Source organism: Erythrolamprus reginae, chromosome 1 (assembly GCF_031021105.1).
Source record: "Erythrolamprus reginae isolate rEryReg1 chromosome 1, rEryReg1.hap1, whole genome shotgun sequence".
NCBI classification, from domain to species: domain Eukaryota; kingdom Metazoa; phylum Chordata; class Lepidosauria; order Squamata; family Dipsadidae; genus Erythrolamprus; species Erythrolamprus reginae.
Genome location: NC_091950.1, coordinates 116,226,825 through 116,249,800, shown reverse-complemented (window position 1 = coordinate 116,249,800; position 22,976 = coordinate 116,226,825).

Genomic DNA, 22,976 nt, shown 5'->3' with positions numbered 1-22,976 from the left:
CTTTAATATAAAGGGATCAAGCATGATTCAGCTATCAAATATGTACTACAAGGCAATAGGAAAATACGTATATCTTAATGAGAGCCTGCACTAATCTTTCATCACAATGTTTGCTCTTTTCCCTGTTATGATATATACAACGTGTTCTCAGTTTTAGTGGGTGACTTCTCTATCTTCTTTAATTTCTTAGTATACATTTGATTACTGTAGATATGTATGAATCAGAGGTGGGTTTCAGCAGGTTCTGACTAATTCTGGAGAACCAGTAGTGGAAATTTTGAGTCATTTGGTGAACCAATAAATACCATCTCTGACTGGCCCCACCCCCAGCTATTCTCTTCCTCCTTATTGGGAGGAAATAGGGCTTTTTGCAGTAACCTTCCTGTAGAGTAGGGAGGGAATGGAGATTTTGCATTATCCTTCCCCTGCCACACCCACCAAGCCACACCCACCAAGCTGCACCACGCCCACCAAGTATTCATTCATTCATTCATTCATTCATTCATCCATTTGCTTTTTTTATGCCGCCCTTCTCCTTAGACTCAGGGCAGCTTACAACATATTAGCAATAGCACTTTTTAAAAACAGAGCCAGCATATTGCCCACACAATCTGGGTCCTCATTTTACCCACCTTGAAAGGATGGAAGGCTGAGTCAACCTTGAGCCGCTGATGAGATTTGAACCGCTGACCTGCAGATCTGCAGTCAGCTTTAGTGGCCTGCAGCACTGCACTCTACCTGGTGCACCACCTCAGCTCCTTGAATCTGTCCAACTGCCATGACTTTATTTTGTGTGCTGTTGTTTTGAGATGCGGCCTTCAAAAAGAGGAAACTGAAAGATCCAAAAAACTGCAGACTACTGATGCCTTTAGCTTTATATAGATGTACTTGTAAATATCTTGAAAATAAAGGATAACTCTCAAACATCATCAAGTCAAAAAGAAATCTTCCCATCTAATCTCATTTTAATTGGGTAATTTGCTTAATAGATTGTGAGAATGCTGCAGACACATCTTGGCTTCAGCAACAGATTTGTCAGAATATTCCATGACATCAAATGTAGATTGGATGGCAGGACACTTGTGGGTATATGGCTGACTTGAAAATTATGGCCGAAGAATATTAATCAATCATTTCTCATTGAACTGGAGAAAAGTCAAATGAGTGTCATATATTATTACTCCTGGATCTTCTAATGTACAAGATGGCATTAATGGTTTGGGATTAGGTGAGCATTGAAGCTAGACATGCACCATGTTCTTCCTCAGGAAACAAAAATCAAATACAGTGATACCTCGTCTTACGATCTTAATTGGTTCCAGGACGAGGTTTGTAAGGTGAAAAGTTTATAAGATGAAACAATGTTTCCCATAGGAATCAATGGAAAAGCGATTAATGCGTGCAAGCCCAAAACTCACGCCTTTTGCCAGCCGAAGCGCCCATTTTTGTGCTGCTGGGATTCCCCTGAGGCTCCCCTCCATGGGAAACCCCACCTCCAGACTTCTGTGTTTTTGTGATGCTGCAGGGGAATCCCAGCAGCACAAAAACGGGTGCTTCACTGGCAACAGAAGTCCGGAGGCGGGGCATCCCAGTGGCAGTGGCTTGGGTTTGTAAGGTGAAAATAGTTTGGAAGAAGAGGCAAAAAAATCTTCAACCCCAGGTTTGTATCTCAAAAAGTTTGTATGACGAGGGGTTTGTAAGATGAAGTATCACTATACATTGCTTTAGAAAGGTAGATACTGTACCTGGCTTGGCAATAGTACTTGAGGCATGATTGCATTGCTTTATTCATGGTCAGAGACCAAACATCTTTTATACATTATCTACCATTAAAGTACAAGAAAAAGTAGTCAGGAAGGATAGACAATAGGCAAAAAACCTGAATGATATACTACGATGAGTGACATAGGTCCAAAGGATATATACGGGAACTTTCTGTGTCAGGATATTAGGCAACATTTTCTTTTATCTGTATTTTGCCATTTAGTGAAATTATTTCCCTTTAAACAAGCATTTGATATTAGGTTTTTGTCTATTACCTGCTTTTGGCTTGTAAATATATTTTTGTAATTTTAATGCTTTGGTTTACGAACCACAGAATGTTAAAATAATATAACTGAATTCTGAATTCAGTTTTGTTATTAAATTTTACTCAAATGTTGATATTCAAAGAATATACTCAATACACTGGGGCAATCAGCTATTTTTAGGTACTCATTGTTGACTTAAGTTGACTTGGCTATGGTCCAAATTCAACATTAAGTAGGCAGACATCCACTCACATAATTGGAGTTTCCCTTTCCCTCTTCTTTCTTGCACCCCTTTGGAACCACAACTTTTGAAGCAGAAAGGGAGAAGGCAGGAAAAAACGGCATGCAATTTGAGTATTTCGTTGCTACAGCATTCTTTGCCTGGTTGGCTTTTCCTATCCAGGGAAAATGGGTTGAACTTGCAAGGAAGAGTGGAGTGTATGTCTAATCTCCAAAGCACCTGAGGGCAGGACCAGAAGTAATTGGTGGAAGATCATTAAAGAGAGAACCAATTAACCAAGATAAAATTTCCTGGCAGTGAGAACAATTCAGTGGAACAACTTGCCCACAGAAATTGTGGGCATTTTAACACTGGAAGTTTTCAAGAAGAGACTGGAAATCCATTTGTCCAGAATGATATAAAGCAGGGGTGGGCAATTAATTTTGCCATGGGGCTGTATGAGAAATTGGGATGGTTTTAGAGGGCCGGACTAATATAATTAACTCAGTTCTACCCAATACCCAAAACCTGACCTAAACACCCAGACCCACTCTACAGACCCCTAATTCTTTGCTTTACGGCAACGCGGTGCACCACAGTCACTGCGCTGGAGTGTTTTGTGTGGTTTCTGTGCTTGGCCGCTCTTGGTAGGGGATCGGGGTCTGCTCCAGTGCAAGGATGAAAGAGCTCACCGCGTCTGCCGGGACTCCTTCGGTTCCTGCTTTTCTCATGGTTCATCAGGAAAGCAGGCACCGGAGGAGTCCCGGCAGATGCGGCGAGCTCTTTCATCCTCGCACTGGAGTGGACTCTGACCTCCGTGGACTGGTCATAGATAGCAGGTGGGCCGGTCACAGACAGGGGGCAGGCTGGATGCAGCCCGCGCACTGCCCCTTGCCCAGGTCTGGTATAAAGTCTCCTACTTAAGCAGGGGTTTGGACTTGAAGACCTCCAAGGTTCCTCCCAACCGTGTTATTCTATATTCCGCATGGGTGCAAAATTTACTCTATGGAAATAAGCTGTTCTGAATGATAATTCTTGAGACAAGTTTATTTTACTTGAGTACTTGCAATAATACACATTGTAGTATAAAGAAACCTCAACGACAAAGGAAAACCAGTGGTTTTAGCACCACTCCTTTGTTTAGTCAAATGAGGGTGAGGAAATGTCCTGCAGTTTCCTAGGGGTTCATGAAAGAATGAAGATTGTGGTATGTACAACTCAACCCATTTCAGTATGTAATTTACTAAATTACGGTATAAAAATACTTTGTGATCTCAGTTTGATCTAGAAAACCAGGTTATGGCTATTTTCCCAAATAATAAAAAATTAAAAGTACCCCATCACTTAGGTTTGACATCTTAGTGTTTATTGAAGTGAAGCCAGAGTCAGTTCCAAGAGGAATATACCCATGTTATTAGGATATAAATCAGATGTTTGATGTATGTGCCTGTTAATTTTTCCAATGCAATTGCAAAAAACAGTAAAAAGCTAACGTTTCAGGACAGGGAGGATATTCATAATGTATAGAAAATCATACTCCAAGACAAGCTTGTTTGCCTTATTGTACCTTCAATGGTGTCAACCCTGCAGGGCGTCTTTTTCTTTGGATCTTCATGGCTGCCACACTTAGTACTGTGGGAAAGCGGGAGGGGGGACTGCAGTTGTGAAGGATATCTAGCCATAATAACATTCCTTTCTCTGAAAGCCAAGGACATTCGGCCTGCACCTGGAGTGGCATGATTGGGAGGCATCTCCAGTTGAGTCGGTGCATTGTTTGGTCCATGTGATGGGCATGTGGATGCAGGGGAAGGGGCATGGTATTTGTTTTGGGTGGGGGAAACCCAGAAACTTTCAGATTTGCATTTTCCCAGATATGCCAATATGACATCTCTAGTAAAATGGAAATTTGAGGAACTTGAAGCCTCAGTGTCTTCTTTGGTTGGGGATGTTACTTGGAACTCTGACAAATGGATCGTTTTATCTGTCTGTCTGTCTGTCTGTCTGTCTGTCTGTCTATCTATCTATCTATCTATCTATCTATCATCATTTTATTGATTGATTGATTGATTTATTAGATTTGTATGCCACCCCTCTTTGTAGATAATCATCATTATCTATGTATCTATGTATCTATGTATCTATGTATCTATGTATCTATGTATCTATGTATCTATGTATCTATGTATCTATCTATCTATCTATCTATCTATCTATCTATCTATCTATCTATCTATCTATCTATCTATCTATCTATCTACCTACCTACCTACCTACCTACCTACCTACCTATCTACCTATCTACCTATCTACCTATCTACCTATCTACCTATCTACCTATCTACCTATCTACCTATCTACCTATCTACCTATCTACCTATCTTTTTTTGGGGTATATATTTTTTATTTTTTTCCTCCACACCTTACAGAAATACAAATTCACATAGCTTCAAATTAGAATACAATACAATATAGTATCAATTGCCAAATTCTTAATCAACATTCTTAATTTTTTTCTGTTTTGTTTTGGTATACATCATTTATCTTGTGCTACCTATCTCCTTTTCTAATTTTGTCATCTTCTATCTATCTGTTTGGATTTCTAGGCCACCCTTCTTCTGAGGACTCAGGCCGGCTTACGTAATAAAGTCAATGCAATACAAAATCTGAAAAACCCAATAGAAAACCTAAAAATAATATAAAACCAAGTCTAAAACCCCACATAATTAAACAGCATTTAACTAACATCCATTCATGATCATTCATTCCTTCTGTCAGCCAGAGCTGGCCCCAAGCCTGCCAGCAGAGATGTGTTTTTAGAGTCTTATGAAAGGCCAGGAGGGTGGGGGCAGCACGAATCTGTGGGGGGAGCTGATTTCAAAGGGTCAGAGCTGCCACTGAGAAGGCCCTTCCCCTAGCCCCCACCAGGCAAAATTGCTTGGCTGACAGGACCCGGAGAAGGCCAACTCTGTGGGTTTGAACCGGTCGCTGGGATATATGAAGCAGTATTTATTTATTTATTATTTATTTATTTATTTATTATTTGGATTTGTATGCCGCCCCTCTCCGAAGACTCGGGGCGGCTCACAACAAGTGAAACAATCATGATAATCCAATTAATTAAAATATTTAAAGATTTAAGAAAAACCCCATATACTAACAGACACACACACAAGCATACCATGTATAAATTAAACGTGCCAGGGGAGATGTTTAATTTCCCCATGCCTGACGGCAAAGGTGGGTCTTAAGGAGTTTACGGAAGGCAGGAAGAGTAGGGGCAGTTCTAATCTCCGGGGGGAGTTGGTTCCAGAGAGCCGGTGCCGCCACAGAGAAGGCTCTTCCCCTGGGGCCCGCCAACCGACATTGTTTAGTTGACGGGACCCGGAGAAGGCCCACTCTGTGGGACCTAATCGGTCGCTGGGATTCGTGCGGCAGGAGGCGGTCTCGGAGATATTCTGGTCCGATGCCATGAAGGGGTTTAAAGGTCATAACCAACACTTTGAATTGTGACCGGAAATTGATCGGCAGCCAATGCAGACTGCGGAGTGATGGTGAAACATGGGCATACCTAGGTAAGCCCATGACTGCTCTCGCAGCTGCGTTCTGCACGATCTGAAGTTTCCGAACACTTTTCAAAGGTAGCCCCATGTAGAGAGCATTACAGTAGTCGAACCTCGAGGTGATGGGGGCATGAGTGACTGTGAGCAATGAGTCCCGGTCCAGATAGGGCCGCAACTGGTGCACCAGGCGAACTTGGGCAAACGCCCCCCTCGCCACAGCTGAGAGATGGTTTTCTAATGTGAGCTGTGGATCGAGGAGGATGCCCAAGTTGCGGACCCTCTCTGAGGGGGTCAATAATTCCCCCCCCAGGGTAATGGACGGACAGATGGAATTGTCCTTGGGAGGCAGAACCCACAGCCACTCCGTCTTATCCGGGTTGAGTTTGAGTCTGTTGACACCCATCCAGGCCCCAACAGCCTCCAGGCACCGGCACATCACTTCCACCGCTTCGTTGACTGGGCATGGGGTGGAGATGCAAAGCTGGGTATCATCGGCATATTGATGATACCTCACCCCATGTCCTTGGATGATCTCACCCAGTGGTTTCATGTAGATGTTAAATAGCAAGGGGGAGAGGACCGACCCCTGAGGCACCCCACAAGGGAGAGACCTCGGAGCCGACCTCTGACCCCCCACTAACACCGACTGCGACCGGCCAGAGAGGTAGGAGAACAGTGCCTCCCACCCCCAACCCCTCCAACCGGTGCAGAAGGATACCATGGTTGATGGTATCGAAAGCCGCTGAGAGATCGAGGAGCACCAGGACAGAGGATAAACCCCTGTCCCGGGCCCGCCAGAGATCATCCATCAACGCGACCAAAGCGGTTTCCGTGCTGTAACCGGGCCTGTATGCGGTCCCGTAAGTAATTACACCTTGATCCTGCACAACATTTTGATAATTTTCTCAGAACCAGGATGCAACACATTTAGAAGGTAATTGGGTTGTTATTCCATTGAGTTAAATCTTGGATAAGTGAATGTGAAGAAGACATAAAAGATTAACATAGCCAGCATTTTTATTATGCAGTTTAGTTGTATAAAAGGCAGCAGACCCTTGGCTGACCATACAATTGAAGAATATTGAAAGGGAAAACTTTTATTTCAATTCCAGGAGTTGTTTTGAGGGAGGAGGCAGAAAAACGAGATATCTGGAAATTAAAAAGTCTTATCAGGAAACAACAAACCCATGTTGCCTGAAGGCATTGTACTATGCAAACTTGAGTGCCACCTACTGGTATTATAACACCTATTTACTGGAGATGTTCCCAGAACCTTTTAACAAATTTCTTTTCCCAGAAATTGGATTGGATTGTCTGAGAGCTTTCTCTGTGATTTATGAAAGTGCTCAAATTGGTTTTTTATTACTCTTATTCAGATCAAAACTCTTACTAAAAGAGCCTAAAAGACAAAAGAGTTCACCAAAAATATTTTAAGTTACTCCCATTGATTTAGTTTCAAATTTATCCCATTCTTCATTATATTTTCCCATAAATCAATGGAATGTAATTTAAACAAAAATGCAGGAAAACAATATTACAAGCCACTTAAATACACATTACAATACATAATTGGAATGAAAATTAATATAAAAAATATAACAAGATTCCCAGTGTTGTAAAATGTTGCATGCTCATAATTTTATTTAAAATCACAACATTAAAATGCCTGAAGAAATGACATGCCAACTTTCTGAAACTGGCCAGTCAGTCAGATCTTTAGGATTTTCCACCTCAACTCCTATTAATTTTTTTTAACTTTTCTATTGTTCAGGGGCCCTCTTTCTTCTAAAGAAGGCATCCACTTCTCATTGCAATAATCCTGATCCTTTTTATTTCAATGTTGCGCTCATTTTTTTGGGAAAATCTTTATTATCTTCCAATTCTAAAGGAAACCAAGATTGTGTCTTTGTTTTAATGCTGCTTTATATTGACAAGACTCTACTAAGGAAACACATTCATAAGTGTTATGTTGTTGGGCTACGCTGTTTATAATATATAATCTTGATGATGTCCAACTCCTTTTTTTTCATGTGTAAATGCCAAAAAGGTATGGCATTCCTAAAAAGGGACTGAAGAAAATAATATTCAATATAACTTAATATAAACTCAATGAGCATAGTGAGAGGAGACCAAGGATAACTAGTTGGAGCAGTGAGTGAGGCAGAGCACAGGTAATCTGTGAATTATTGGATTGTGGGTCTGATGCTGTCTGTGAAAGTAAAGCAGAGGTGATGGTTAGGATACCTTTTAGCAATTCAGAAGCAACAGTACTTTTCTGCCCTTAATTGATTGTGAAGATGTTATATAGCAGCACTATTTAAGATGATGTACAGTGATCCCCCGGGTATTGCGATCCCGATCATTGCGAAATGGCTATATGGCGATTTTGCAACCCGGAAGTAAAAACACCATCTGCGCATGCGCACCCTTTTTTCTATGGGCACGCATGCGTAGATGGCGCCGGGCAGATCAGCTGCTGGGCGGCTTCCCTAGGTCTTCCCCCTCTTGCTGGTGGGAGGGCGAGCGGCGGGCATCAGTGAGGAGTTTCCCCACCGCCCACGCAAACTCCTCGCTGCCGCCCGCCCGCCCTTCGCCCGCCCACGCCGTTCATTCTCGCCGCTTCCCAGGTGAGTCCTGAAGCGAATTGGCTTCAGGACTCAGCTGGGAAGCGGCGCGAGCGAGCGGCGCGAGCGAACGGCTTGTCCGCCGCCTGCCTGCCCGCGCGCCCTTCGCCCGCCCACGCCGTTCATTCTCGCCGCTTCCCAGCTGAGTCCTGAAGCGAATTGGCTTCAGGACTCAGCTGGGAAGCGGCGCGAGCGAACGGCGTGGGCGGGCGAAGGGCGGGCGAGCGGCAGCGAGGAGTTTGCGTGGGCGGTGGGGAAACCCCAATCTTCGGCTCCTCGCTGCTACGGAAGTAAAAAGACCATCTGCGCATGCGTAGATGGTCTTTTTACTTCCGCAGCACTACTTCGCGAAAACCCGATCATTGCTAGGGGTCCTGGAACGGAACCCTCGCAATGATCGGGGGATCACTGTACTGCATTAGGGACAATGGGTAGAAAGAGCTGTGATGTATTAACTTTTGTTAATACATCTCCTTAAATATTCCTGAGACTGAATATTATGAAATCTGGAATAGGGTCTATATTTGGTTGAATAGAAGAAATTCTCAATGAATTCAACACTATGTAAATTTATTATCTTGAAATGTATATAAATAGAGATATGAAGTAGGTGTTTTCTTTCCTTTGAAATGATCTAATTAACAAAAGTGTTTTCTTATTATGGAGACTACTATTTTGAGTGGAGTGATTGGAGCTCCTTTTTTTGTTATGTGTTTTATTTTATATTTTTATGTATGTATGTCTTGTTTTGTCTTTGAAAATAATAATAATAATAAAAAATTCCTGAGTACTAACTCGGTGGGGTTGATGGGAATAGGGACTATGCCTCCACCCTCTGGACAAATAAATAAACAAATAAAGCAGATAGGCTCTCTAGCTTGAGTTCTACCACTCATGACCTAGACTCATGTCATACTTGGCTTCTTCAGAGAGCTCTCTGTAGGTGTGTGTGTTTGTGTGTGACAGAGGTGGAAGGTGGGGAGTGGGGAGAGAAAGGAGAGAAAGCCTATGAGTATATAAGTGCCTGGATCTGGAAATGGTCAGTGTTTCCTTGAAAGAAAAAGTGATATCAAGTTCTTCAGTGAAGGCACTGATGCAGACCCTCATGATGGGACCTTCTTGAATTCGGCTGTTTTGAACAACCACAGACCAGTGTCCAAACTTCCCTTCTGAGGAAAGATTGCAAAGAACACACCAGACTCCATTTTCATGATGGCCTAACAAAGTTGATTGTTGGGACACCTTCCAATCAAAGTTTAGGCATGGCATGGGCCTTTGGGAGTGACTTTGGTTGAGCTTTATTTGGGGAGGGGTGGGTTTCCGGGTCGCCTTGTTTTCCTTCTCAGTGCTGTATGATGCCATCAACCATAATACATTTCTGGACTCTCTGTAAGATTTGGGAATAGAACTACTGTTTCTACTCAGTGCTATTTGGTGTTGATGAGGGATGAGAGGCCAGTCCTTGTAGGGTATCACAGTATTTTTACTCATGATGTAAAATAACATAACATGGCTGCTCCTTTTTATAAGCAGTGTGTGTTATTACTATGTACAAAACAGTTGAGTTTGCAATATATAAACAAGCTAACAATGAATGTTTGTTTGTAATGAAATAGTATAGCTTTAAGAGGTACTGTTGCAAATTGTCATAAGAGGGAAGCCAGAAGTATGATTCTCTCTCTCTGTTCTCTCTGCACTTTCTGCTGATTCACTGTAACTGATGTAGTAAACTCTGTGTGTTTGATGATAGTTTGATGTATTTGTAAGTTATGTATGTCTGAGATGTAAGACAAAGACAGTAATATTATTATTGTTCCACATGATTCTTGACAAATGTATCTTTTTCTTTTATGTACGCTGACAGCTTGTGCACAAAGACAAATTCCTTGTGTGTCCAATCACACTTGGCCAATAAAGAATTCTATTCTATTCTATTCTATTCACTCCACTCCACTCCACTCCGTTCCATTCCATTCCATTCCATTCCATTCTATTCTATTCCATTCTATTCTGTTCTATTGTACTGAGAGATATTGACTGATTTGAATGTGTATGACTAGACTGTTTAACTTGACTGTGCTACTTCTAAAAGTAAACATTATTTTATATGCTATGTATATTTTATACACAGTATCTGTCCTGTATGACTGAATAATTGTTGAAATCTCCTGGATAGCTGCTGGAATCCCACGTTTTCCTCTGTGCATGTCCTTGATAACTCAAGAGTCGTTCTGCACACTCCTTAGCAGTGGACATATGACTTCATGAAGGAATATGAAGGGATGCTTTACACAGACCTCTGTTCCAAAGACGCATTCCTTCAAAGTTTTAAAACTTCTGAATTTTGCTGCTCTTTCAATTGGTTTTTACTTTCAAATGATCTGAACCCATGAATTTGTATGGCATTTTTAAAAAGTGCATGATCTGGCCTGGTTAATTGCCCTGGTAGCTTGACAAAGACTGAGAGAATAGACTGTCTGCCCCTCTTGCTTTTTAACCCATGTTTTGTTGCAAGATCTTGGAATCCATGGAATCCTGAATACAAATTTACTATTACTGATACTCTAAGTCAGTGTTTCCCAACACTGGCAACTTGAAGATACCTGGACTTCAACTCCCAGAATTCCCCAGCCAGCATTCGCTGGCTGGGGAATTCTGGGAGTTTCAGTCCAAATATCTTCAAGTTGCCAAGGTTGGGAAACAGTGCTCTACGTAGATGCAATTTAAAGCCAGAGGATCTTGATAGCAGTAGAAAGAACAGACAAAAGTGTAGCATTGACCAGAAGACACCTGGTTATATTTTCTTCCACTTAATGAGTTTCTGGACAGAGAATGAGTTTGGGCTTTAAGCCTTTTTCACTTGGACTCTTCGGAGAAAGAACTGTAATTCATATCTTTATCTACAGCTTGAAAATGAACATCCTTCCATTCTTATCATAATGTTTCTGTTTTGTAAAACATTTTTGATACTCAGCCATATCCCTCTTGGCAATTGCAGCCCTGTTTGATTGTATGCTGCAATGGATTACCTTTGGACGTCTCCTTCTTTTCATGATTACATGGCAGAGGTTCTCTTAACTCGCCTATAAGCGAAGAGCCCTGCGTGTTCTCTTCCAGCTTAATTGATAGCAAAGGAGAATTCTGGTAAGTCAGCTTTAAAAATAACAGGGAAATCTGGTCAAAATATTATGTTCGCCCATTCAGATATAGCCCTAGGAAATGATGCATCAAAGGAAACAAGGGCTAGCTTACACACACTCTACTGACAAGCTTGATGAAGCTGTGGTTGAAGAAGTCACAAATCCGTCCTGCAGCGCAGGAGAAAACACAGCTGGTGGTACATGCTACTTTCTTTACAAAGGATGTAATGGCTCACATATTTAGAAATATATAATCCATCTCTATGTGCAGTTGGTTGTAGCTCAGAAAATCGGGGAACTAAGAATAATCTATCACTTATTCTGAATAGGGGGAAAGTGGTGCTAACCCTTTGCAAAATACCCCTAATAGCTTTTTGCAAAAACTGCATGTTCCCTGCAAGGCATGCTTATTTGTGTATGTATCACTATGCCATCTTGATAAGATTCCTGCATTCTCTGGGCTTTGTGCATAATCTTCAGCAGGCTTTGGGAGTTTACATACAAATTCAGAGGTACCCATATTTTTTGCACCTTAGTTTGGAGGGAGGAAAATAGGGGGGAGATCTGACTACCCGGTATTAAACTGGCTAGTGTCCTTAGTCCGTTCAGCTTCAGCACATTATTTTATCCCCTGGTTAGGGCTTAAAAAAACCCACTTTATTCGGAGAGAGAAACAATGAAAGAGCCTGCAAGCAGTTAAGAGCTGGGAACATCATTTAGCAACCCATAAGGGCTGAAAAAAAAAGTTGTGGGAAAAAGTTACATTCAGAATATAAGACACGCCCTTATTTGGAATAAGCAGAGCATTGAAAAATAGCTTGCAAAGATTTAGGGCTGGAAAAACATTCTTTGGAGAGAGTAACAATGAAAAAGCCTGCAAGGTCAGAGCTGGGAAGATCACTAGCATCTAGTTAGGGCTGGGGAAAAAAAGCTTTGAAAAAAGCTACATTCATAATATAAGACACAGCCACATTTTTAGCTTCTTTTAGGGCTTCTTATACTCCTAAAAATATGGTATGCACACCATTGCCTGGAAACTAAAATCAATGACTACAAACACATTCAAAGGGGTGTGTATGAGCACACCAGTGTGTCTACTGTCCCTGCCCTAATGTTTCCTTTTATCCCATAAATTTACAGTGAATTTGTGCACCAAGACAAATTCCTTGTGTGTCCAATCACACTTGACCAATAAAATTCTATTCTATTCTATTCTATTCTATTCTATTCTATTCTATGCTATGCTATGCTATGCTATGCTATGCTATGCTATTCCATTCCATTCCATTCGGAGAGGGGCGGCATACAAATCCAAATAATAAATAAATAAAATAAATAAATATTCTATTTGTATGCATTTCATGTATTTATAATCATGTTTATACTTTTATCTATTATCTACATATGCCTGACAAAACAAACAAACAAACAAACAAACAAACAAACAAATAAATAAACAAACACATAAATAAATAAAAATAAAATACTATCTTCTGAGGCTAAAGGTGAGCCTATGCAAGGAAGGATGGAACATTTAATTAATTTGTTTATTTATTTATTCGGTTTTTTTAATGCCGCCCTTCTCCTTAGGCTCAGGGCGGTTTACAACATGTTAGCAATAGCAGCTTTTTAAAACAGAGCCAACATATTGCCCCCACAATCCGGGTCCTCATTTTATCCACCTCGGAAGGATGGAAGGCTGAGTCAACCTTGAGCCGGTGATGAGATTTGAACCACTGACCTGCAGATCTAGCAATCAGCTTTAGTAGCCTGCAGTACTGCACTCTACCCACTGCCCCACCTACAATTTTCTACAATTGTAAAAAAAAGGGGGGGGGAGCTGTTAAGTGCGTGCACATATTAGATAGCTGTGCTCATGTTACACACTTAATCATACGGGTTAAATATCTTGTACTCACATTTGCTCAACATTTTAGGTTGTGTCAGTGTTAACTATATTGTGGTTCAGTACATTGTACAAATTCATCCCAGTTGGTTAGAGGATTCACTACAGTATTTGATCTAGAAAATGGATGAATTCTGTAACCAATGTGTATTGTGTCAAGGAATTCGTCCACTCTAAGTGAATATCTACTTGGATGACCAACACTTCCTGAAAACACCATCAGTTTGCCTCAGAAGCTGGAAACTTTGACTCAATAAACATTGATGGAGTCAGTTTTCCATGAATTAGTTTAAGAATTACATAGCCATCACCAGAGTGACAATAAATCTTAGCTCATCTCTTCTTTTTCTCCAGGTGGTCTTCAGGTATTCAAAGTTTGAACATTTCTAATTCAGACCAACACATTGCAAAGGAGATTCCCAGCAGTGTTAAATCATGCTAAGTCTCACTGCCAGCGCAAATTCTCTAAACTCAGTACTTCAGAGTGATCCGCCACATGTGTTATGGTTTCCAGTGGTGGAGGTCAGAATTCTTCACAAAACTTGTTTTGTTTATGTTGGACAACAAACACAAAATAATTCAAAATTTGGGGGTGGGGTGGAAAGTAGAGCCAATTTAAAAAGAAATGTAAGGTTTATCTGAGCTGGATGAAATAAGCTTGCTGGCCCATTAGTAGAAAGTGGAGTTATTGGCAAGCTGGACTTTCTCAAAGCTTTCATGAAAACTTTGAAGCGTGGATAGTTTTGCACTGAAGATCTTAAATCTTTGTGTAAGCCATGAAAAAGAGGGAAATACAAAATATTTCATATGGAAGGTGGTTTATGATAATCTATAATAATAAACTTTGAAGGTTGTAACTAAATCAGCAGTTTGGAGCTGCAGTGATTGGAGAAGAACATTTCCTTGTGAATGTTACATGACTTGGAACATTCGTTTCTTTCCCTGTTTTTACTGCACATTCATATACATCTTTTGACAAGTTGTCACAGTGAACTATCAAAAAGCACAGTCCTTGTGCTCTCATTAATTAAGTTTGTGAAACCAATTGTAAAGAAATATAGACAATCTACACATTTAAATTAACCTGAATCCCAATAATCATAAATGGAAAAAATGCCTATATTTAATTTTGGAGGATTTCTCTGTTCCCCATGTTCCAGCTCATATTATTCCAAAGTCTCTGACCTTTCGGAAAAGCTTCTTGTGATATGATATTATGATATGATATTGTGATATGATATTAAGGGGCGTACATAAGTGCACTGGTGTGCCTTTCGTCCCCTGCCCAATTGTCTTTCCTTTCTCTCACTTATATATATTCTCTTTCTTTCATATATGCTCTCCTCTAAGTTCACTTTTACCCTTATATATATTACTACATGTCTATTTTTCTTCCTATGTATTTGTGTATTGGACAAATGAATGAATAAATGAACGAATAAATATTGTTGGGGATGGGGATACGATGATTCCTTCTCTTTTCCCAGTGACTAAAATCTAAGGGTGAAGCAGGGGTGGGCTTCTGCACGGACGGGGGGGGGGGAACGCAGTGGGGTAGCGAAAATGGTGCTCCACCCCAGAGTACCCAATTTGCACTGAAAGATGTTGAAAGAAAATGCAGACTGTCCTGCATAAGCCATGCCCACAGTGCGGTAGTAAAATTTTTTTATAGCCCTTCACTGGAATGAAGTCTAATAAATTGAATAGCATGAATTTATGCTTTCTTTTAGCTCAGAATAAGCTGTTAAGGCAGTGCTTCTCAATTATTTTCAGTTACGCCCCCTTCCAGGAAGAAGTAAACATTTCATACCCCCAAACTCTGCCAATGCGTGTCTCGCAGCCCACCCCATCTGACCTGCCACTATACCTTTTTTGGTTCAATTGCCAAAAGGGTGGAGCGCAGGGAAGGGAATTACACCCACAGTGAGATGCACATCCTACCTGGCACTTGTACTCCGTCGTGTATCTCAGCGTTGTGTCCAGGACAACCCATTCTAAAAGAAAATGTCTCTCAAGTTCAAGAAGTTTGATTGAACTCACAAGACATTTTCTTTTAGAACAGGCTGCCCTGGACACAACACCAAGGAACGTGATGGAGGTACCTGTAAAAGTGTCAGGTAGGATGTACGTCCTACTTCCTGCGGCCAAAAAACGCAGCACGTTTCCTGGGGTTGCACACCCTCCTGGCATCTCTTCGTGCCCCCAGGGGGGGGGCAGCCCACTATTTGAGAAACACTGTTTTTAAGGGAAGAAGGACAATCTGAAGGAAATTACAGTTCCGATATTTGCTATGAACCACTAGGAGGCACCACATGGTCAGTTCCATTCTTGTTGGAATTTATCAGGCTTAAATAGGCCCCATATATTAGGCATTTCATATTGCATGTTCAAGCAATAATGGTTGGTTGTTTCTCTTCAGTTCTTCAGTCTCCTTTCCTCTGAATTTTCCTCTGCTTTTTGTTTTCAAGTTCACCTATCTCTATATGCAGGGTAGTCATTAGAAAAAAACTATTTGACATTTTTTTTCTTACAGCAGCTCAGAACAGGGCTGCTGGTTATTACTATTTGTTCACAAGATTTTTTTTTAAAGTCAAAACAAGATTACAGATTGCTATTCCATGAAGCATAGAAATGCAAGGGAATTTCATTTTATATCCTGGATCTGACAGTGATAGATCCTTGTATTTAATGTAGTTTATGAGATTTCAGTTCTAATGAAGACTGCTAAATCACATAGTGTGGTAGACTATGGAATATTTTGAGGGTTAAATATATTCTATATTATCATTTTTTTTATTCATGTGTTTATTACATTTCTACACTGTTTAACTCATCCAAGTAACTCTGGGCTGTGTACAATAAATTATGTCACTGAAACCCATCTAATTATATTTTGTGTGAAAAATACAACATGATGGGAATGGATACTTGGTTACCAGGAAGATTTCCTTAGAGGTGTCACATTACATCTCTCTCTCTCTCTCTCTCTCCCTACCTCTCTACCTGTCTATCTACCTATCTATCTCAACCTACCTCTCTACCTGTCTATCTACCTATCTATCTCAACCTACCTCTCTACCTGTCTATCTACCTATCTATCTCAACCTACCTCTCTACCTGTCTATCTACCTCTCTACCTCTCTACCTCTCTACCTCTCTACCTCTCTACCTCTCTACCTCTCTACCTCTCTACCTCTCTACCTCTCTACCTCTCTACCTACCTACCTACCTACCTATCTACCCACCCACCCACCCACCTACCTACCTACCTACCTACCTACCTACCTACCTACCTACCTACCTACCTATCTATCTATCTATCTATCTATCTATCTATCTATCTATCTATCTATCTATTGGATTTATATGCTGCCCCTCTCCGAGGACTCGGGGAGTCTCACAACATATTTTTTTATATGCGATACAAATCCAAATCCAATTAATATGAAACCACTAATCTAGACTAAAATCCCCATTATTAAAAATCAATCATGCCCACTCAACAACAACATACATGTCACTCGTCACCACAACAACACAAGAGCACACAACAGATTTAAACTTAATATTAACCGCTCCAAACGTGACTGTAAAAAATATGACTTCAGTAACCGAGTTGTCGAAGCGTGGAACTCATTACCGGACTCCATAGTGTCATCCCCAAACCACCAACACTTTACCCTTACATTATCTACGGTTGACCTATCCAGATTCCTAAGAGGTCAGTAAGGAGCGAGTACAAATGCACTAAAGTGCCTTCCGTCCCCTGTACTATTGCTCTCCTATATATCCTATACCTTTTTTCTATTCCTATATCTCTTCTTCTATTCTTTCATTGATATGTTCTATTACTATATCTTCTCTTCTATTATTTCTTAGATATATTTTACTATGAGTATCTCCTCTATAACCTTCATTATGTATTTTATACCCACTAAAACCCTCATTGTGTATTGGACAAAATCAATAAATAAAATAAATAAATATAGCTCCGCATGCCACCTGTGGAATAGGTTCATCATCACAGGTATAGGGTTTGCTGCCTGAACAGTGGGTTGGATTAGACGTTCTCTAAGGTCCCTTCCAACTCTTATTCTGTCCTATTGGTCTAATTATGTTTACTTTGAAATTATAATTTTTAATTACATTGTTGCTACTCTTATCATTATCATCAAATTGCTGTTCATGGTATGTATGAGGGTCGCCCAGAAAGTAATGCACCACATTTTTTTTCTCAGTCTGCAGTAATGGTACGAATGTGAAACTTTAGATGTACATTATTTGAATTGTCAGCAGTGCGTGTATAAATTTTGTGTTTATTCAGAAAGATACCGTAGCTGCAACAGTGTTTCGAAATGGCATCTGTAAGTGATGTACAGTATGTTGCACAAGTTTGAGGACTTTGGAACACATCACTAAACAGGGTTGGACAGTGTTGCCCCACCCACCCTACAGCCCTGACCTAGCTCCCTCAGACTTCCACTTGTTTGGGGTATTAAAAGATGCCATTCGGGCAGACATTTTGGGGCTGATGAAGAGGTGATTCACACAGTGCACAAATGGCCCCATTACCAGAAGAAGGAGTGGTACCAACAAGGCATACACACCCTTGTGTCTCTCTGGAGGAAGGCCATAGAACAGGACAGAGATTACATGGAAAAAATAGGGAGTGTAGAAGAAATATCATTCTTTCTTGTGTGTAAATTTCACTGTGTTCAATAAATAATTGTTGAAGAAAAAAATGTGGTGCATTACTTTCTGGGCGACCCTCGTAGAATAGCATAAGGAAAGCAAGTCCTTATTCCAAGGACTGAAAGTTTTGACCTAGGCAGATAAAGATCAAGACGCCTTCAAGCCAAGCTTGACACTTAGTAACTTTATGAACCCAGATAACAGTTTTCTTGACACAAAACAAACTTACAGCTGTTGGATTTCCTAAAGCTCTTTTATCCATGTAACAACCAGTTCCAACACTAGATCAGCCAAAATTAGATACTGTTATTTAGCATATAACTGTTCCTCTAGAACTGTGATCAAAGAAACTTCTTTTGCAGAAGAACAATTTCTAGGACAATTTTAATAATGGAATTCTTCTCTGGCAATTCCAGTAGCATCAATATTAATTCTTTTGCTGTCAGACTTTACTTCCATGATCCCAAGGCCTTCAGCAAGATTAAAGAACAAAGGTTTGGGACTCACTTGTGGTTTGCAGGCCAGGGCTTGGTTGTTTCTTAGGCTGCAAGAATCTAGACTGCAAAAATCTGGACTGCCATTTAATGACAGCCAATGTATTGGTCATCGCATCTAGTAGTTATCTAGATTCTGGCAGGCCACGTTCTATATGCCTACCTCTCTGTGCATTGTGGCTTAAAGAACTGGGAGGTTTCAACAGTTTGGAGAAAAACAAGACTATAGACAAATATGGTCCTGCATATTCCAATTAGTTTAGCTTTAGTAAGGAAGGAAGATCAAAACCACTGGAGGAAAGCCAGAGATTTTGTGAAAAAGATGAGCTGGAATTTGAGAGATAAAATCATACTTATCCAGATATTTAGGGAGAAAGTTTCAAGTATAAAGTTTAGCACACCAAAAAACTAAGTTTATAAATCTTGAGAAATTATTACTGTTCTTGTGCAGGACCAGTTTAGGGCCAATTTGTGTCTTAATCACGACAACAAGAGTGCACCTTGATAGAGATAGAAAGAAATGTTATACCTGATGACATTTTCAAATTGAACTTTAGCCACTCCACCACACCAAAGAAAACAGATTAACATTGAATGTATGACAAATAAGATCAATCGAGGAGGAAAAATCAATGAAAGTTGACTGTAGCAGTATAAGTGTTAAAGGCATGATAAATGTGATCATTTTGTTCTGTCTCTTTTTCCTTGATGCCCTAAGCATGTGTTTATTTTACTAAGTGCCTAAACCAGGGCTGTGAATCCAGAGTTGTAGTAGCTGAAAATGAAACAACAAAAAAATCTGATTTCCCTTGTAGGTGAATTCAGGTCAGTGTAGTTCATTGGATATTTGCCACAGCAAGTTCTTCCCCTCATGCTTCCATCCATTATTCAAGTCTGAGGTTGAAAGAGTTTCAATAGTTTGATACATATATCCAGTGAAGGACTACCAAAAATTTTACTACCACACTGTGGGCGTGGCTTATGCATTTTCTTTCAACATCTTTCAGTGAAAATTGGGTGTTCTGGGGTGGAGCTTCATTGGGGGGGGAATGCAGCTCCATTGCGTTCCCCCCATCCAGGCAGTAGCCCACCCCTGCATACATCCCTTCCCCCCACCCAATCAAAAGAAGACCCATTTCCCATAAATCATTCCTTTGGTGACTGAAGAGAAAAAACGGTGGTGATAATGGTATTAGTGGTAAAAAGCTAAAGCTCTTTTGTGTTACCTTGGTAAAAGTGACTAGTTTGTAGGTCAAAAGTTATTAACTTTAGTGAATCAACTTTAATGGCTGTGTGGACCAATCAGACTGAGAGATTAAAAGCAATCCACACAAAATAGGGCATATCATTTCTGAGAATTGGAAGCTGATGTAACTTTTGCTTCCCTTTAAAATGCAGTGTTTCCTTATGTAGTAGTAACATATAAGGCAAAGTTAATGCAATCTTCCAGGCTTATAGCAAGTTGGCACATGTCATTATCAAAAGAAAATACATTGCTATTATCCAAGGAAGAAATATTTGACAGGTTGCCCAAACAAATGACTAGAGAACAATCAAGAGAGACCAATTGCCTTGTTTTGGTTATAGTTGTTGGGCGAGAGAAGATGGAAATGTAGAACTGCCATATGCCAAGTCTGTCCACTGGAGTTGCTAGTCCAGTCTAGTAGACTTTGATGAACTGTCTATCACTGCAGGACTTTACCAACTGTATCTATAGATACTAATGACTTTTATGCATCCAAACCCATGTGCCCTGCTTTAATCTCCTTGACCCAGTAGATATGATTGTAACTGGTTGCTTGCATCCTAAGATTTTTTATTAATATTGATTGTTTCTTGATTGCTTATTTGACCCCTATGACAATTATTAAATGTTTTACCACATGATTCTTGACATATATATCTTTTTCTTTTATGTACACTGAGAGCATCTGCACCAAAGATAAATTCCTTGTGTGTCCAATCACACTTGGCCAATAAAGAATTCTATTCTGTTCTATTCTATTCTATTCTGTTCCATTCTATCCGAGTCTCCAGAGAGGGGCGGCATACAAATCTAATAAATTAAATTAAATTAAAATTAAATTCTATAAAAAAGATATTATACATGGTTATTACAAATCTATACAAACAAAATAAATAGGCAAAAGTCTTTGGCTGGTGAGACTCCAGCAGGGCAAGATCTAGAGGAGGCATGATAACTACTTCCTCCTCCTCTTTCCTTGTATATTCTTGCAAGTACGGGGTGGAAGGTGCTGCTCTCTGAACAAGGCATGATAACCATATCCAGCAGTGGTAAAATCAAAATATTTTAATACTGGTTCTGTGGCCTGGTGGGTGTAGGGTGTCCTGGTGGGAGTGCTTTGGTAGGCATGGTGGGGGAAAGATACTGCAAAATTTCCATTTCCATCCCACTCTGGGGCCAGCCTGAGTTGGTATTTACCAGTTCTATGAACTACTCAAAATTTCCACTACTGGTTCTCCATAACCTATCAGAACCTGGGATTTCACCCCTGCTATCTAGGTATTTAGAAACTAGAAGAAAGAGTAACGCAACTCTTTGATTCTATTTTTGGTCCTATCGTTAAAAAAAGGAAAACTATTCCAAGTTAGTGAAAAAAGCACATCATTCTAAAACTTAGAACCAAGGTTAACTGTGGCCACACTATTTTATTTATTTATTTTATTTATTTATTCGACTTCTATACCGCCCAATCCCGAAGGACTCAGGGCGGCTTACAATAAATGAAATATAAGAAGTATAATCTTGTATGTATTGAAGTACTATAGCTTTAAGGGGTAGTGTTGCAAATTGCCATAAGAGGGAGCCAGAAAGCATGATTCGCTCTTTCTGCTCTCTCTGCTCTTTCTGCTGATTCACTGTGACTGATGTAATAAGCTCTGTGTTGTTCAATGGTAGTTTAATGTATTTGTAAGCTGTACTGTATGTCTGATATGTAACACAAAGACAGGCTTGTAATATTATTATTGTATTGAAAGATATTGACTGATTTGAATGTGTATGTCCAGACTGTTTAACTTGACTGTGCTATTTCTAAAGTAAACACAACTGAACTTTATTTTGTATGACTGAATTACTCATATGATTACTCATATCTCCTGGATATCTGCTGGAATTCCATGCTTGGTTCTGCACACTCCTTAACAATCTTCTAGCAGGGTGAAAGAAGTGATAAGACAACCAGGAAGCTATCTTAGAAAGTTAACAAAGACTTTTCATATTTGAAATAAATCATGTGCTTCTAAATTACTTCTCTGGCACTTGCCATTTGTAGCCTTGAAACATTTACTTGAGGAGTAGCTATACAAGTAGATTTCCTCCTGCTCGACCCTTATCAGCAACTGAATGTCTTAAAGCAATATTTGTATTCCCCTTAGATGTAATTTTCAGTTTTGTCTTTTTGTGTTCTTTCTCCTATTGCTGGAGAGATTTATATGTGGAAGCCAGGATGCCTGCGAGTTGACTTGTCCTCATACAAATTTCTCAAGAACTGCTACTTTTGTTTTACAGAGCCATAAAACATATGAGGAGACACTTGGGAATAAACAAATGTGAGATCATTTGAAGTTGAAAAAAAAGACATGACAAATAGGTAAGACAAATCTTTTCCGCTCATGAGAAATGAATGAAAAGACAAGAAAAAATGAAATAACTTTATATATCAAATTCACAATACTGTACATATCTACAGTACTGATTTCTAGTTCCGAACAGACTGAATTAAAAATAGTTCTCATTCTAATTTGATTTTTCTTCAACTAATGTTTTTTTTATTGTTCCATCTTAGATATGTTTACTCTGATAATTAAAATTTTGGAGTAACCTGGGATTTCCGTGGAAAATCTACCAAATATATAGAAAATACTGCATGCTTGCATGATTTAAGTGCCTCCATTTTTGTGATAAAGATTAATTTTATCTACCTCTCCAATCTGCTGTTAGATTGTGCAAAACATTCAAATTCTGGAAATCCTTCCCATTGGTCCACCTTACTATCTTTCTATACCTTAAGACTCAGTTTTACTTTTTGTAGCTTCTCCACTCTTAACTTTTAAGATTAAAATCCAACAACATTGATCTTATTTCTGTTATGTTTGCAAGTTGTTAGAATAAATGTGATTGCTGATTGGAGCAGGGCGACCAATAAGAAGCCTGCTAGCGCAACCAATGGGAAGCCTGGGCGCGACCAATAAGGAGCCTCCGGGCTCAACCAATAGGAAGCTCCAGCGTGAAGTCTTGAAATATTGTCACCAATCCCTGCGCTAGTAACAATGTATATAAGGTGCGG